Genomic DNA, 15,722 nt, shown 5'->3' on the forward strand with positions numbered 1-15,722 from the left:
CAATTCCTGACATCTTTTGCTACAAAATCACAGGAAATAATAGTTATCTCTTGAAGGTTTTTTTTTTATGACCAAGCAGATTACCTGCTTGATTTCCTTAGTTGGGCACATTCTAGGGATACTGAAATGGAACTTTTTTTTTCAGAATGACAAATCTGAAATCAGTTGAAATTTTCAAAAGACATACAAAATCGCATTTGGCTATTGGTTTCTGTAAACCACAATTCACTTCAAATTGCATATCCTTACTACCTTAGGTAGACATTAAAAAAAATAACAATCATAAATCTTTGAATGTGTGGAGTTTATTTCCACCAAAGATCTCAACAGTCTTTGAAAAAAAGGAGTTTTCCAGATTTTCCAGATGGAGAAATAGAGTCAGAAAATGATAAAGCAACTAGTCTTAGGTTATAAAGGTAAACAGCAAACAGATCTGGGCAATTAGATGACTGTTTCCCTTCTTATCTTTTTGAGATTACCTTTCTATACAAATAATTCAACTCAAAGAGAGAGAAGTGTTAATTCAACTGAAAGGAGAGTGAAGTGTTAAAGACAGATTATTGCATGTCTTTGCACATAAGAACTAACAATTCATGAAAACATTTGATCAAATTTGTAAAGAATCATTTTGTATGTTATTCCAGAATGGATATATTGGGGTAAGTTGCCAATAGTTTATATTTTCTGAGAATTGCCTTTCTAGAGGAAAAATTTGACTAAGGGAAAAATAGTCTACCATAGTAGAACAATCTTATTTTTCACTCATTCAGCTACATAAAACCGCACTCTTTAGTTTTATGTGGCACTTCTTAAAAGAGATGTTCATGAATTAGGGTGTATGCAGAGGAGTTGATAAGAAAGTGATTCTGAATATTATAAGAGATATTGGAGAGAATTCAGCAGTTTATCTTGGAGAAATTTCTTAGGGTGAATATGATAAAATTTGTAGATAATGCGAAAGAAAAAATATGTTTATAATCTACATATGTAATTGTCATTTTCACAAATATTTTGTTACCAAATCTTTAAATAACCTAATATGAAATATAGGGTAATTATGATTAGCTTAATGGTTCTATATACCATCTATAGTAAATTAATATGATTTAGTTATAGTAATAATTTTAAAGAATGGGACAAACTTGAAATAAAATAGATTGAAAAGAAAATAAATGAATAGATATAGAAAAGTTCATGAATGGGTTGCTTATAACAAAAGAAATGTAATTAATCTTCAATATATAGTTATGCGGAAATTTATCTTTGAATAGCAGAGAAATAATTGTAGTTTCTTTTATTTTTCTTCCATATTATTTAACATATTTTTTATTAAAAATTATACATCTTTATCATAGAATAATATAGATATGTTAGAAAGACAAAATGTCATATATAATCATCTTTGGTGCAGAAAAATGCTTAAATTACGATCATAACTATTTTAAAATTAATAACTTATCATTAATGGCATCTAATGGAATTACAAATTCTTTTTTAAAATGTACACTGTTAACACTATATTTGATGTCATTCTCATCCTGATATTTTCTTAGTTTTCTTTGTATTTGTCTTAGTTTTTTTTTTTTTTTTTGTTTATTTGTGCAAGCCAGAGGTGTGGGGGGTGAGGGGATTCACCAGAGACAGAGTGGGAAGCAGAACAGGCAGATCTACTGAAATATACTGCTGAGGGGAGCAGTGGGCGAGACAGGAGAGGTCTGCTGTGCCATGTGGGTCACCTCCCTGGCTATGGATGAAACACATGCTGTAGTAGCTGCTGATTGCTTCATAGTGCTGATGCTTGACCATTTGCGCCACCAAGGAGGCCCCTCTCTTAGTAGTTTTTTTAACCTATCAATTTATTGACAAATCCATAATTGTGTTAGTCCCCTTTCAGCCATCATCACTTTCCTTAAATTATCATAGCACTATTAATAAAAATCTTTATGAGTAAAATGATTTTACATGCAAAAATTTCAATTCAAATACATACTCTTTTTAAAAATAATTTATTTATTTTGTATATTTTAGATCATTGTTCATTTTTGTACAGTGTTGGCTTTCTTTTCTTAGGTGTAGTTCCCTTAGCATTCCCACCACCAATTAACCCATGTACCAATACCATAGTTACTTGTGCTCTTCCTGCCCTTGTTTTGATCCCTCTCTCTTCCCCTACCCTGAAGAATGTCTCTGATTTATAATTGCCTATTAAATTTGTTTTTCATTGTTATTATTTTTATTATTTGGTTCCCCCCCTATATTCCTCCTATAAGTGAAACCATCCCATATTTTTCTTTTTCCTTCAGACTTATTTCACTAAGCATTATCCCTTCTAGCTCCATCCATGTTGCTATGATTGCTGAATAGTAGTCCACTGTGTGTGTGTGTGTGTGTGTGTGTGACATCTTGATCCAGTCATCTATTGTTGGGCATTGGGGTTGTTCTCAAATCTTACCTATTATAAATAGTGCTGCAGTGCTGCAACAAACATAGGGGTGCAGGTATCCTTTTGAATTAATGTTTTTGTGTACCTTAAGTAGATCCCTAGGAGTGGAATTGCTAGGGATCCAACATCAAACTAAAAAGCTTCTGTAGTTGTTTGAGGAACCTCCACACAGCTTTCCATAGTGGCTGGACCAGTTTCCATAGTGGCTGGACCAGCAGGAGAGTTCCTTTTCTATCACATCCTTACCAACATTTGTTATTGCTAGTTTTTTAAATATGTACCATTCTAACTGGCATAAGGTGGTATCTCATTGTAGTTTTGACTTGCATTTCCCTGATTATGAGGGATGTTGACCATTTTTTCATATACCCGTTGGCCATTTGCATTTCCTCCTTAGAGAAATGTATTTTCGGCTCTTCTACCCATTTTTTGACTGGATTGTTTACTTTGATTTTGTTGAGTCCTGTGAGTTCTTTGTATATCTTTGTGATCATTCCCTTATCAGTTGTATGGAGCACAAAAATTTTCTACCAATCAAAAATATGTCTCTTTGTTTGGTTATTGTCTCTTTTGCTGTACAGAAGTTTTTTAGTTTGCTGTAATCGCAGCTGTTTATGTTTTCCTTCACTTTCTTTGCTTTGGAGATGAGTCTTTAAAGATGTTACTGAGATGTATGTCATGTAGTGTTTTATCTATATTTTCTTCTACCTATTTTATGGTTTCAGATCTTATGTTCAATTCTTTTAGATGTATTACCCTTTTCATGTATTAAACTGTATACTAAAATTTAATGAGGGAGTTTTGCATGTATGTTTATCAGGGTTATTGGCCTTTAATTATTTTTTTTGTAATGTATTCCTCAGGTTTTGATATCCGAGTGATGTTGCATATAAAATATGTTTGGAAAATACATTTATATCTGTATATCTCTATTTTTCAAGAGTTTAAGGATCAGTATTAATTTGTCTTTGATAATTTGGTATAACTCACTCATAAAATATCTGGGGTTGGTGGGCCTCCCTGGTGGTGCAGGCAGTTGAGCACACCGCTGTGAAGCTGTCCACAGTCTCTGCAACGCTGGTTCTATTCCTGGCTGGCCAGGAAGATTCCCACATGGCATGTCATGCCTGCTGTTCCCCTCGGCAGTGTATTTTGGTCATGTGTCTGTTCTGCTCCCCGCTCTGCCTATGGTGAATCCTCTCACCCTCCCACACCTCTGGCCTGTACACCAGTACTTGTATAAATAAATAAATAAATTTAAATCTTTAAAAAAAATCTGGGATTGGGTTTTGGAATTTTTTTTTTTTTTTTTTGGTAGACTTCTACTTACTTTTCAGTTCCCTTGCTTGTGATTGATTTGCCCAGGCTTTCTACTTCTTCCTGATTCAATCTCAGGAGGTTGTAGCTTTGTAAGAAATAGTCTATTTCATCTAGATTATTTGACTTGCTGGGTTATAGATGTTTCTAGCAATTGCATTTATGAAATATCTGCTGTAAATTCTCTTTTGATTATGATTCTATTTATTAGATTTTTGTCCCTATTTTCCTTAGTGAGTCTATCTAGAGGTTTGTACATTTTAATTTTTTTTCAAAGAACCAGGTTTTTTGTTTGTTTCACTAATCCTTTGCACTGTTTTTTTTTCTTTTTAATTTTTATTTCACCTATTTCTCCAATATTTATCATTTTCTTCCTTCTATTCATTTTCGGGTTTTGTTTGTTTTATTTTCTTTCAGGTGAGAAGTTTGTTACTTGAACTCTTCATGTGGGCCTTTATTGTTATGTATATCCCACTTAGTACTGCTTTTACTGTGCTTCATAGGGTTCTGGCAGGGTGTGGTTGCATTTTCTTTTGTCTCAGGTATTTTTATAAATTTCTTCTTGATTTCATCATTAACTCAGCAGTTGTTCAATGTATGTTGTTCACCCTGTACTTAATAGAGATTCTTTTTCCTGTTTTCCTTTTGTGGTTGATGTCTACGTTGATGGCATTGCAATAAAAATATACTTGCTATGATGTCGATCTTCATGAATTTATTGACACATTTTGTGACCCAAGATACCATCTAATCCATAGAATGTTCTGTGTGTATTTGAGAAGAATTTGTACTCATATTTTTTGGGGTATAATACCCAGTAAGTATATATCAGGCCCATAGGTTCTAAGTTGTTCATTTAAGGCTATTGTGCCCTTGTTGATTTTCAGTCATGTTGATCTGCTAATTGATATAAGTGAGGTTTGAATTTTCCTATTAAATGTTACAGCCAATGTCCTTTTTTACGTTTGTTGTCATATATTTTGATGCTCCTTGTTTGTGGCATGCATATTGATGAGTTTTAAATCTTACTGACTTTTGATCTTTTGCCATTATGTAATGTTAATCTCTGTCTCTTGATCCTTTTTGTTATTGTGAAGTCTATTTTGTTGCTATAAGTATAGCTGTACCTGCCCTCTTTGGGAGTTTCATTTGCTTATAGGATTTTTTTTTCCAGCCATTTACTTGGAGTCAATGTTTCTCTTTGGAATTTAGATGAATTTCCTGGAGCCAGAAAAAAGTTGGGTTTTGTTTTATGTTCCAACTAGCCACTCTTTGACTTTTGATTAGTGAAAACACTTCATTTACAGTTAAGGTGATTATTAAATATGTGATAACTTATTATTGCCATTTTGTCTTTAGTTTTCTGTGTCTATCTAATTCCTTGTTCAGTGTGTGTGGGTATTTTCTTTTCTTTGATTTAGATAGGATGATATTTTTCATTCAATAATCTTTATAGCAAAGTTCTGATATTGACAAAGTCCCCCAGCTTTTGTTAGTCTGGGAAAGCCTTTAATACTCCCTTATAAATCAAGAAATGTCTTATAGGGTATAATATTCTTAGATGGAATTTTTTTCTGTTGTTTTGAATACATTGTTCCATTCTCTCCTTCCTTTTATTGTTTCCTCAAAGATATTAGTATGACGGGATTTCCTTTATAGGTAACCTGCTTATTTTCTCTAGGTAATTCATATGTTCTTTTTTTTTTGTCTTGAACTCCTGGTAGTTTCAAAATTATGCATTTTGATGTAGGTCTCATTACATTTATATTATCAATTTTTTTTCTTTTTTTAGTTTCATGAACTTGCATATTTTGCTACTCCCCCGGGTTGGAAATTTTTCATGTAGTCTTTCTTTTTTTTTTAATTTTCTACATCATTGTTCATTTTTAAACAATAGTTGCTCCCCCCCCAACCTCGGGTGTAGTCCCCATAGAATTTCCTTCACCAATGCACCTGTGCACCATAACCACAGTCCCCTGTGCTCCTCCCTCTCTCTCTGATCCCTCTCCCTCCTCCTCCCCTGCAGGAAGTCTCTGATTCATAATTTTCTGTTTTTGTTTTGTTGTGTTTTGTATTGCTATTATTTTTTTACACTGATGTCTTATTTGGTTCCCCTATATTCCTCCTATAAGTGAAACCATCTGATATGTTTCTTTTTTCTTATGACTTATTTCATTGAGCATAATTCCTTCTAGCTCCATCCATATTGCTGTGAATGACATGAGTTTATCTTTTTGACTGCTGAATAGTATTCCATTGTGTGTATATACCCCATCTTCTTGATCTAGTCATTTTTTTTGGGCATTTGGATTGTTTCCAGGTTTTACCTATTATAAATAGTGCTGCAATAAACAGGTGTTCTTTTGAGTCAATGTTTTTGTGTCCTTTGTGTAGATCCCTAGGAGTGGAATTGCTGGGTCATATGGTAGCTCCATTTTTAGTAGACTGAGGAAGCTCCAGACAGCTTTCCATAGTGAATGGACCAGTTTGCACTCCCACCAGCAATGTAGGAGAGTTCCTTTATCACTACTTCATCACCAACATTTGTTGTTGCTAGTTTTATTTGATATATGCTTCTTTCAATAATTTCTCCATTTCCTTGTCTCTTGTCTTTCCACGATTCCCATCATCTTTATGTTGGATTCCCTAATTTAGCCATATAGATCTCAAAGTGTTTACTTTTTTTTTTCCATATTTCTCTTCTTCCATTTGGGTCTTATGTGTGTTATAATCTTCAAGACTTAATCCTCCATTTGGTCTACTCTGCTCCATAGTTTTCTGAAGAATTTTTAAAATTGTATTTATTGATCTTTTTGAACTCTGTAACTTCCTTATTTTCTTGTTTAATTCTTCATTTCCAAATTTCCATCCATTAATTTTATTTCTCATACCAAACTTTTCTGATATTTTCTTTGCAAATCTTAATCATGGGAATTTTGAACTCAGATAGGAAAATAAGTTCTTCCCCATCTTTGTGTTTGGGTTCTAGAAAATTGTTCTTTCCTTGTGATAAAATATTCCCTTGGGGTCTCAAGTTGCCATGTGTGGTGTCTTTTTGGTCTGTGCATTTTGTTCTTTTAGATTGTCCTTCCCCATCACCAGGAGTTGTGCACTCTCTAGTATTAGCAAGTTGGGAGCTCATTACTTGTTAGGGAGCTTCTCTACCAAGAGAGCACACTGAGGGAGGCAGGTACCATTTCTGACTTTCCACACTGGCCACAACAACCAAGATGTTCTTTGTTTATAAACTGTGTTCAATGTGGTTATTCACAGTTTCTGACTACACAGTCTGGGCACAGGCCCAGAGAAAATACACAGAGAGAACATGCATTATGGAAACCTGTTCATCACTCTCTGGACACAGGGATGTGAGTTAAATGCCCAGAGGACCTTCATATTCCCACTATGCAGAGAAACGGTTGCCAGAGATTAAGCCAGTTTCACTTGTGTACTTCTGCTGAGCCCCCATGGCAAGTACAGAAAACTCACTGTGCATACCACATTCACTCTGGTACTTGCAGTTTCTATGCATTTTTGGGCATGGGCTGGAGTTTATACAGGGAAGTGGAATGTGGCTACCCAGGCTTTCTGAAACCTGTAGACTAAGAGTCCCCTGCTGATAAGGCTATGGGCGATATGCTCAGAGGTATTGCACTCTCCCAATGTGCAGGGAAACATGCTTTATAAATCCTATCAGTTCCAGTTTGCACTTCTGCTGACTCAATAAGAGGGCACAAAAAACCTGCTGAGCAGATTCTATTCATTGAAGCTAAATGCAGTTTCTTTCTATCCATTCTGTGCTTGGTCAAAAAGGTTGCATTTTAGGGAGAAGAAAGTGGCTACTCATGCCCACTGAAGCCTGTGATCTAGGAGTCCCCCACTAATAAGGCTAAGAATGATATACCCAGAGGTCCTGTACACTGTCATTGTTTAGGTAGCAAGCACCAGAAATTGCACTAGTTTCACTGCTTCCCACAGTGAACAGAGATAATCCTGGGAGCCCGAGGATTATGTAGGGGACAAATGAGTGGTTCTCCCTACTGTCAAAACTAGTCACTAGCTGCCTGGTGCCCCCAGTTGAACAGTGGAATAGCTATGTTCTTGAGAAGTATACTTTCTCCTTTCTGGGCTGGGACAAACAGAGAACATGGACTTGGTTGCTGAAGTATGGATATCCCTCCAGCTTAGGTGGCACCATTTATGATTTAACTGTTTCTGTCTTTCCTACACTTTGCATTATTTCTGTCTCTCCTCCTTGTTGAAACAATGCATTATCCTCACATCTCTTGCTTCATTCCAGATATGACAGCTCCCTCCAGATGCCTATCCTCAGTCTCTTAGAAGGAAATTATTTAAGTATTCTGTCTATCCATAATTTTCCCCCATAATCCCTGAGAATACATTTCTGTGTTTTTAAGTCACCTGGTTTGTGGAATGTGGTATGGTGGCCCTAGAACACTGTATGATCTATTTCTTTTTTTTATACGTGAACCAGGGTAAAGGCCAGATGCACAGGAGGGTGAGAGGATTCACCAGAGACAGAGTGAGGAACAGAACAGGCAGACTGAAGAAAAATACTGTTGAGGGGAGCATCAGGCAAGACAGGCAGAGGTCTGCTTCACCATGTAGGATTATCGCCGCCAGCTGGGATCGAATCCGCACTGCAGAGGCTGTGGACAGCTTCACAGTGTGGCGCTCAACCGCCTGTGTCACCAGAGAGGCCCTGCATGATCTATTTCAAAGAATATTACTTCCTTTATCGCCACCTTACAAAGTTCTCCCCATTCTTCAGAAAGGTAGGAGGAAGAGGAGAAAAAACTATTTCCAGATGATAAACTATGCTCCTTGAGTCAGTTTCTTGTGATGACTAGGCAATCAGTGCCTTCCTTGTCCCTCTACAGATTTTGAAAAAGAGCACACACATCTTTTTCTTGGAAGCCCCAATTTTTTTTTTGCCATGTTTTCCTTTATTCTATCTAAGAAAAGAATATGTAGTTCAGTTTCTTGAATAAATGAATCAGTGGGGGAGACTCAGAAGACCTTCAACTTGGTGAGAAACACCACATGATTTTATGTATTCAGAGGCAATTTGCATGCACAATGGAAATAAAAGGCCTAATTGAGAAGAATGTTCTGGTTTCCTATCTTTGGAGAAATGAACATTACTGAATAACATTACTGGTAAATCAGAGGGGGTGACAAAGATACTTGAAATCAGAGGACGTGTGTTTGGATTTTTGCCAGACACATTTATTATACTGTTTTATTATAAAATTACTTTTAAGCCCATAAATTCTCTATGTATAAAACCTAAGAATTTGATGTGGTCAAAGGGGACACTTTTGAGAGTAGTCCATATGCCTGTGAGAAGCTTGAACTAAAAATATTTGCTAGACACACAATGAACTAAGACATAAGGAACACACATATTTCAATAAATTTCATATGATCATGAAATAATCCAATCGATTATTGATCAGTGAAGATCAAATGCATTGGTTAAGATATATTTTATCCCACTTTCTTTCATTTATTTTCCTTCTTTATTTTTTTCACACAGACAATAAACCACACATATGGTTACTCTGTGACACATATCCATCCTTGCCTTATTCATTGACTCACAAGCTCAATTTGCTGGGCACATACACATCTCTATCATTCATTCTGTTGAAGTCTCTTACACACTCAATTTTTCAATCTTGATCTCACACATGATCTCATGTTTGTAATTTCCTGCAGATGGTCTGTCCTTTGAGACACATTCTCTCTTCTTTTTCCAAGTCTTGTTCTCATATGCACACACCCACATCTGCAGGCACTCATGTTTTTTTGCTGGCTCCTCCTACACCTCAGATTTCTTGCTGGTGACCAAAGTAGGAAGAGAAGACAGGAAGGGTGGAGGATATACCAATAAGCAATCTTGTATGCACTAACACTGAAAAAGAAATTGTTAATTTGTTTTTCCTTTCTGGTAGGCAGAGAAGAAATTTGCTGAGTAACATGGTGTGGTTTTTTCTAAGTGCAGCTAGAAGTACTAAGTACTAGCATGAATGAAGGTGAGAAGGTATTTGATGGACCCTCGGAATGATGTCTTTGAAGCATATGAGAAACTGTTCACTATTCTCAGAGAAAGACTTATCTTACTGAACATTTAATGTGCTAGGAATTCTAATCACTGGGAGTATTTCATTGAGCTAAGGCACTTTGCCTTTTTTAAAAAAAAATGGAATTCTGGAAGAGACAACACATCAAATTGTTATAAGTTATTGTTGAATATTGGTTTATAGCAGGATTTGACAAACTTTTTATGTAGTAAAGGGTCAACTAGTATTTTAGATTTTTAGGCTATGGCTATTCAACCATGTTGTTGTAAAGTTAAGGCAGTCAGAGGCAATATATAAATATATATGTCTGTGTTTCACTAAACTTTGTAAAATCAGGCCTCCTTGGTTCACAGATTCCTGGTTTATAAAATAACATTGTGCTTAACTATATATTTTTCTTTCATTTCATTTTTGTTACCGCTTAACTTGAAAATGGAATGGAAATTTGAAGAAAACTGAAAGGTTTATTTAGAAGGATCAGCCATTGAAAAACAAATTAGTTTGGTGTTTTCTCTTTTTGTGAAGAGAAAATTTTGTGAATATGTGATTGCATCACACAATGTAAACAGTTATATTAAACAAGTATTTCAACAATGAGCCCCAAATAGATTTTCATCTGAATTAGACTGCTACTTTTTATGAAGACACTCTTTAAAGAATGTTCCTAGTATGTAAGGAGAAAGTGAAGTTGGGACACTGGAAATGGGTGATACTTTGCTAGTGGGTATATCTAGAAGGAGCCCAGCTCCCTCCCCCAAAGAGAGTTGAGCAGTGGGGTAACAGAAGATACACTGACAGGGGTGGAAGATTGTGCAAACAAAGGGGTGCCAAAAGCCAGGTTAAAATGCTTCTGAGGGACTAATTATGACTACAATGATTGCTAGTCCATTCAAGGATTTTTAATTTCTTCTTCAGCAGAATTTTATTGAAAATGTCTGGTTCTTGAGCCAACAGCTCTAGTTTTGTTGCAGATTTTCACGCTGCTACATATTTATTGGCTTTCTATTGCTTTTGATTTATCGTTTAAGTTGGGAGCCATTTCTGAATAATAGAATATTGTAAAACTGCTGAAAAATATTCAGAAGATATCTGCATATTGACATGGTATATGAATGAGAAAAGCAGATTGTGGAGAATTCTTTGTAGGAAAACATATGTGTGTGTGTGTACACATACACAGATTTACTAGGAGAAATTTTATACAAATATGTACAAATTTTAAATATTGATCATTTCTGGGTAGCATGGGGATACTGAAGTATTGTGCTTTCTCTTAGGCATTTATATTTGTGTGGTTTCCTCTGTCTTTCTTTTTTTCTTTCTCTCTTGATTTTCCTTTAAACAAGCAAGCATTAGAATAATAATTCATATGGGCAGGAAGGATATTTTCATTTAACAGATTATATTTTTGGTAAATTTAAAGGAGATCAAGAAGTGATACAATTAAGGTGAATTAATAGCACAGTTTCCAATGTTTATCTTAAATATATTTTGTATATGATTGTATAATTGCCTCTAATTGCACAAGATTGTAAATTAGAAAAAATATATCTCTGTAAATATGTATTGAATTTACAAATTAAAATATTTTAGCAGAAATAGGTAACAAAATTTTTTTCTTTGAAAGCAAATCAAAAGGTAACACAAAGTTAGGAAATTTATTTCTATGAACAATTTCTCATTGATTGATATTTTGGGCTTTTAAAATTATTACTTTCCACCATGAAAATAATACACAATTTTAGGAATCCTAATTATAGAGAGATGAGAATATCATGATGGTTTTATAAAGTCAACTTGGATAATATTTCTTGGGAACAGTTCTTAAGAAAATAAAATTATGTGACTGATTTCTCTACTTTTAGTTTGCATTCTATTTCATTTATTTCTCTATAACCATTCCCAAACCCCCTTATGACTTTCTCCTTCTTGATCCCTCTTAACTTCACAGACTTTACTTTGTTTAGTAATGTCTGTTAGTTTTTCTAGATATTTTTCCTTATTGAGTCATCCCTATAAAAATGTCTGGCATTTATCTTTTTTATTTTTTTTTTAGATTTATTTATTTATACAAGAACCAGGGTACAGGCTGGAAATGTGGGAGGGTGAGAGGATTCACCAGAGACAGAGCAGGGAGCAGAACAGGCAGAAGGACTGAAATACGCTGCTGAGGGGAGCCCCAGGAGAGACAGGAGAGGTCTGCAGGCCATGTGGCAATCTCCCTGGCAGGCTGGGAATTGAACCGGCACTGCAGAGGCTGCGGACAGCTTCACAGCACTGCACTCAACCCAGTGTGCCACCGGGGAGGCGCTTTATTCTGTTTCTTGATGTATATTTCTTGGTAAAGTACTATATGGTTTTCTTTGCTCAGTTCCAGTACTTATTTGATAAGTTGATCAATGAAATTCACATTTGAAATATTTACACAGATTTTCCAAATGAATTATTATTTGTCTCTATAATAGGTGATAAAATAAGATTGCAAGAGTGGATATTCCATATTTTCATGCATATTTATTCCATATTTCATTCATATTTTATAGTCATTGTTGGCGGTGTCAGTATCAAAATAAAATTACATTCCTGAAAACTAGCATGGAATTGAGTCAACTATAAAAGCAAAGTTGTCACAACTTATTTCAACAAAGAGAAGTTCTAAAATTCAAAGCATGTTTCTTTTGTCTTTTTATACAAAAAAGATAAAGAAGGAAATGTTAGTGTATTCATAATTTAGATTTGTTTTCTTTTATATAAGCATAACTTTCTTCAACAATGACACATACAAATATACCATGAGTATTGAATTTGTTTTTCAGTTTGTTTCTTGCCATTTGAAAATTACATTTGAAAAATGAAATTTACATAAGCTTATATAAGAGTGATTAAGGGAGGTGGGTCTGCTATTTACACGGATGTTATTTGAGAAGAGTTTTGGTTCTAATTTGAAAGATAGAGCATAATGAGACATTTCCTTGAGAAATTTCTGATATTTGGGATATTCGTCTTTTTTTTTAAGATTTATTTATACATACAAGAATTGGGGTGCAGACCAGAGGTGGAGGGTGAGACGATTCACCAGAGACAGAGCGGGTAACAGAACAGGCAGATCAAATGAAATACACTGCTGAGGGGAGCAGCAGGCAAGACAGGTGTGGTCTGCCGTGCCATGTGGGTTTTGCTCCACTGCCGGTGTGGATCGAACTGGCAATGCAGATGCTGCGGACAGCTTCATGCACTGAGCTCAACTGCCTGCACTGCCAGGCAGGTCCCATTTATCTTTTCAAAGCTGAATTGGTTTACTGCACATAATTCTCCTCAAACTCCTTAAATATTTCTGTTAATGGCAACCAGTTATAGTGTGAATAATATGGCTGAATAGTAATTCATACTGTGGTTATACCACACCTTCTTGATCTAGTCTTCAGTCAATGAACATTAAGATTGCTTCCTTGTCTTCGCTCTTATAATAACCAGTGCTGCAATAGACATTGCAGAACATATAGGTTTTCTTTCTTCTTTTTCTTCTTCTTTTTTTTTTTTTTTGGTGTTGATTTCATATTCTTTGATAGATGTCCTAGAGTGATATTGCTGTGTTGTATAGTATCTCCATTTTTAGATTTTTTAAATAAACCCTGATCTCTATCCATAATGGCATGCTAGTTTTTATTCCCAACTCTTTCTCCACATACTTTCCAGCACTTATTGTTGGATATCTTTTTATTATGTACCGTGGGTGTGAGATGATAGTGATTGTGGTTTTAACTTGCACCTCTGGTTAGAAGAGATAATAAACTTTTTTTTTTTCATGTTATCTGTTGGCTTTCTGGATCTGTTACCTCTCTTTTGTGAATTGTCTGGTTATATCTTTTGCCCATTTATTTGTTGGGTTTTTGTATTTCTATTGCTGAATTGTATACATATATTATAGCATATTTATATTTTAGATTCAGTGGTTATATATTATGTAAATATTTTCTCCCATTCATTAGGGTTTCTTTTAAATCTTCTTATATATAATTTGTGTGTTATAGAAGCTTTTTTAGTTTGAGGTAACTTCAATTATTTATTTGAGATTTTATTTCCCTTGATATAGAGTCACATCTATAAAAACCTTTAACTTGGGTGCCATTAAACATATCACTAGGGGCCTTCCTGGTGGCACAGGGATTAAGTCTCAGGACTATGAAGCACTCAGCAGTCACTGAAGCATGAGTTCAATCCCTGGGCAGGGAACTGACCCACATGGCACAACAGACCTCTCCTGTCTCACCTGCTGCTTCCCTCAGTGGCATATTTCAGTCAATCCACCTGTTCTGTTCCCCACTTTGTCTTTTGTGAATCCTTTTACTCCCTGTACCTCTGGACTGTACCTCAGTTCTTGTATGCATAAACCAATAAATCTTTTAAGAAACATATCACTACTGTTTTCTTCTCAGTATTTTATTCTGCAGATCTTATATCTAAATCTTTGATCCATTTTGAATTTACTTTCGTGCATGAAGTTAGAGGGTTATCCATTTTCATTTTTACATGTGTGGCTTCCTAGTTTTCTCAGCACCTGTTGTTAAAGAGACTTTCTCCATTAATGACCATAGCTGCTATATGAAAATTAAATGTTGATATGTATATGGATTTATTTCTGGACTTTCCATTCTATTCTATTTATCCATGTATCTACTTTTGTGATGCATGGGTAAGTTTGCATCACAAACTTTGTGATACATGATAAGTTTGGATACATGGAAACATGGATAAGTTTGAGATCAGGTAACATGACATTTGTTTCCCTCTTTTTCTCTCAGGACTCCTTTGAGATTTTCTGTGATTCCATGTCATTTTTATAATTTTGTTCAATTTATTTAATTAATATATTTTTCATTTTGATGGGAATTAATTAAGTTTCTTTATTGCTTTAGGTAGGATAGTAATTATCATTATATCAATTATGCCCATCCTTGCACCTGGGATGTCCTTCAATCTCCTTTTGTCATTAAGTCTTTTAATAACATCTAGTAGTCATTATATAGGTTCTTTTTTAGGCTAATTCCAAGGTATTCAACACCTTTTAGAGCAATTAAAATGAAATTATTTTCCTTATTTCCTTTTCTTTATATTAAAATGCTCTGGATGTTTGTATGTTGATTTTATACTTGTCACTTTGTTGTATTGTCTCTAACAGATTTTTCAGTGGTGTCAGGGTTTTTTATCACATCATTTACAAATGTGATAATTTTATGATTTATTTTCCCACTTGGATTCTGTTTATTTCCTATTTTTATCTAATTACTCAGCCAAAACATGTAAGTCTAGAGTGGCGACATTTGTCATCCTTGACTAGTTCCTGAGTTTAAAGGGAAAGTTTTCATTTTTCACCATTAAGTATTATGCTGGGTGATGGCTTGTAATGTGTGACCTTCATCATATGTAGGTATATTACTTCCATTTTAATATTGTCTAGTTTTTTTAAAATCATAAATAGATGCGGAAACTTCCAAATTCTTTCTTTGTACCTCTTGATATATGATTTTTGTTCATTCTTTTGTTGATGCAATACACTGCATTGATTATTTACATATATTAAATCATCATGGCATATCTGTGATAAATCCCATATGAAGATAAATAAATACAGATTTACTTACAAATTGACATTGTTGAAATAATTCTTGCAATATATTGTTGAATTCATTTTACTCACAATATCATTAATATTTGGTATATACTTATATTTTCTTCTACCCTTTTTATCTAATTTCAGTATTAAGGTGATGTTGGCATTATGAAATGCATTAGGGAGTATTCCTACCTCTTGAATTTTTTCAAAATACTTTGAGCAATATGGGCATAAGTTCTTC

This window comes from Talpa occidentalis, unplaced genomic scaffold, assembly GCF_014898055.3.
Source record: "Talpa occidentalis isolate TD23 unplaced genomic scaffold, MPIMG_talOcc4v2.1 talOcc4.14, whole genome shotgun sequence".
Classification (NCBI taxonomy): Eukaryota; Metazoa; Chordata; class Mammalia; order Eulipotyphla; family Talpidae; genus Talpa; species Talpa occidentalis.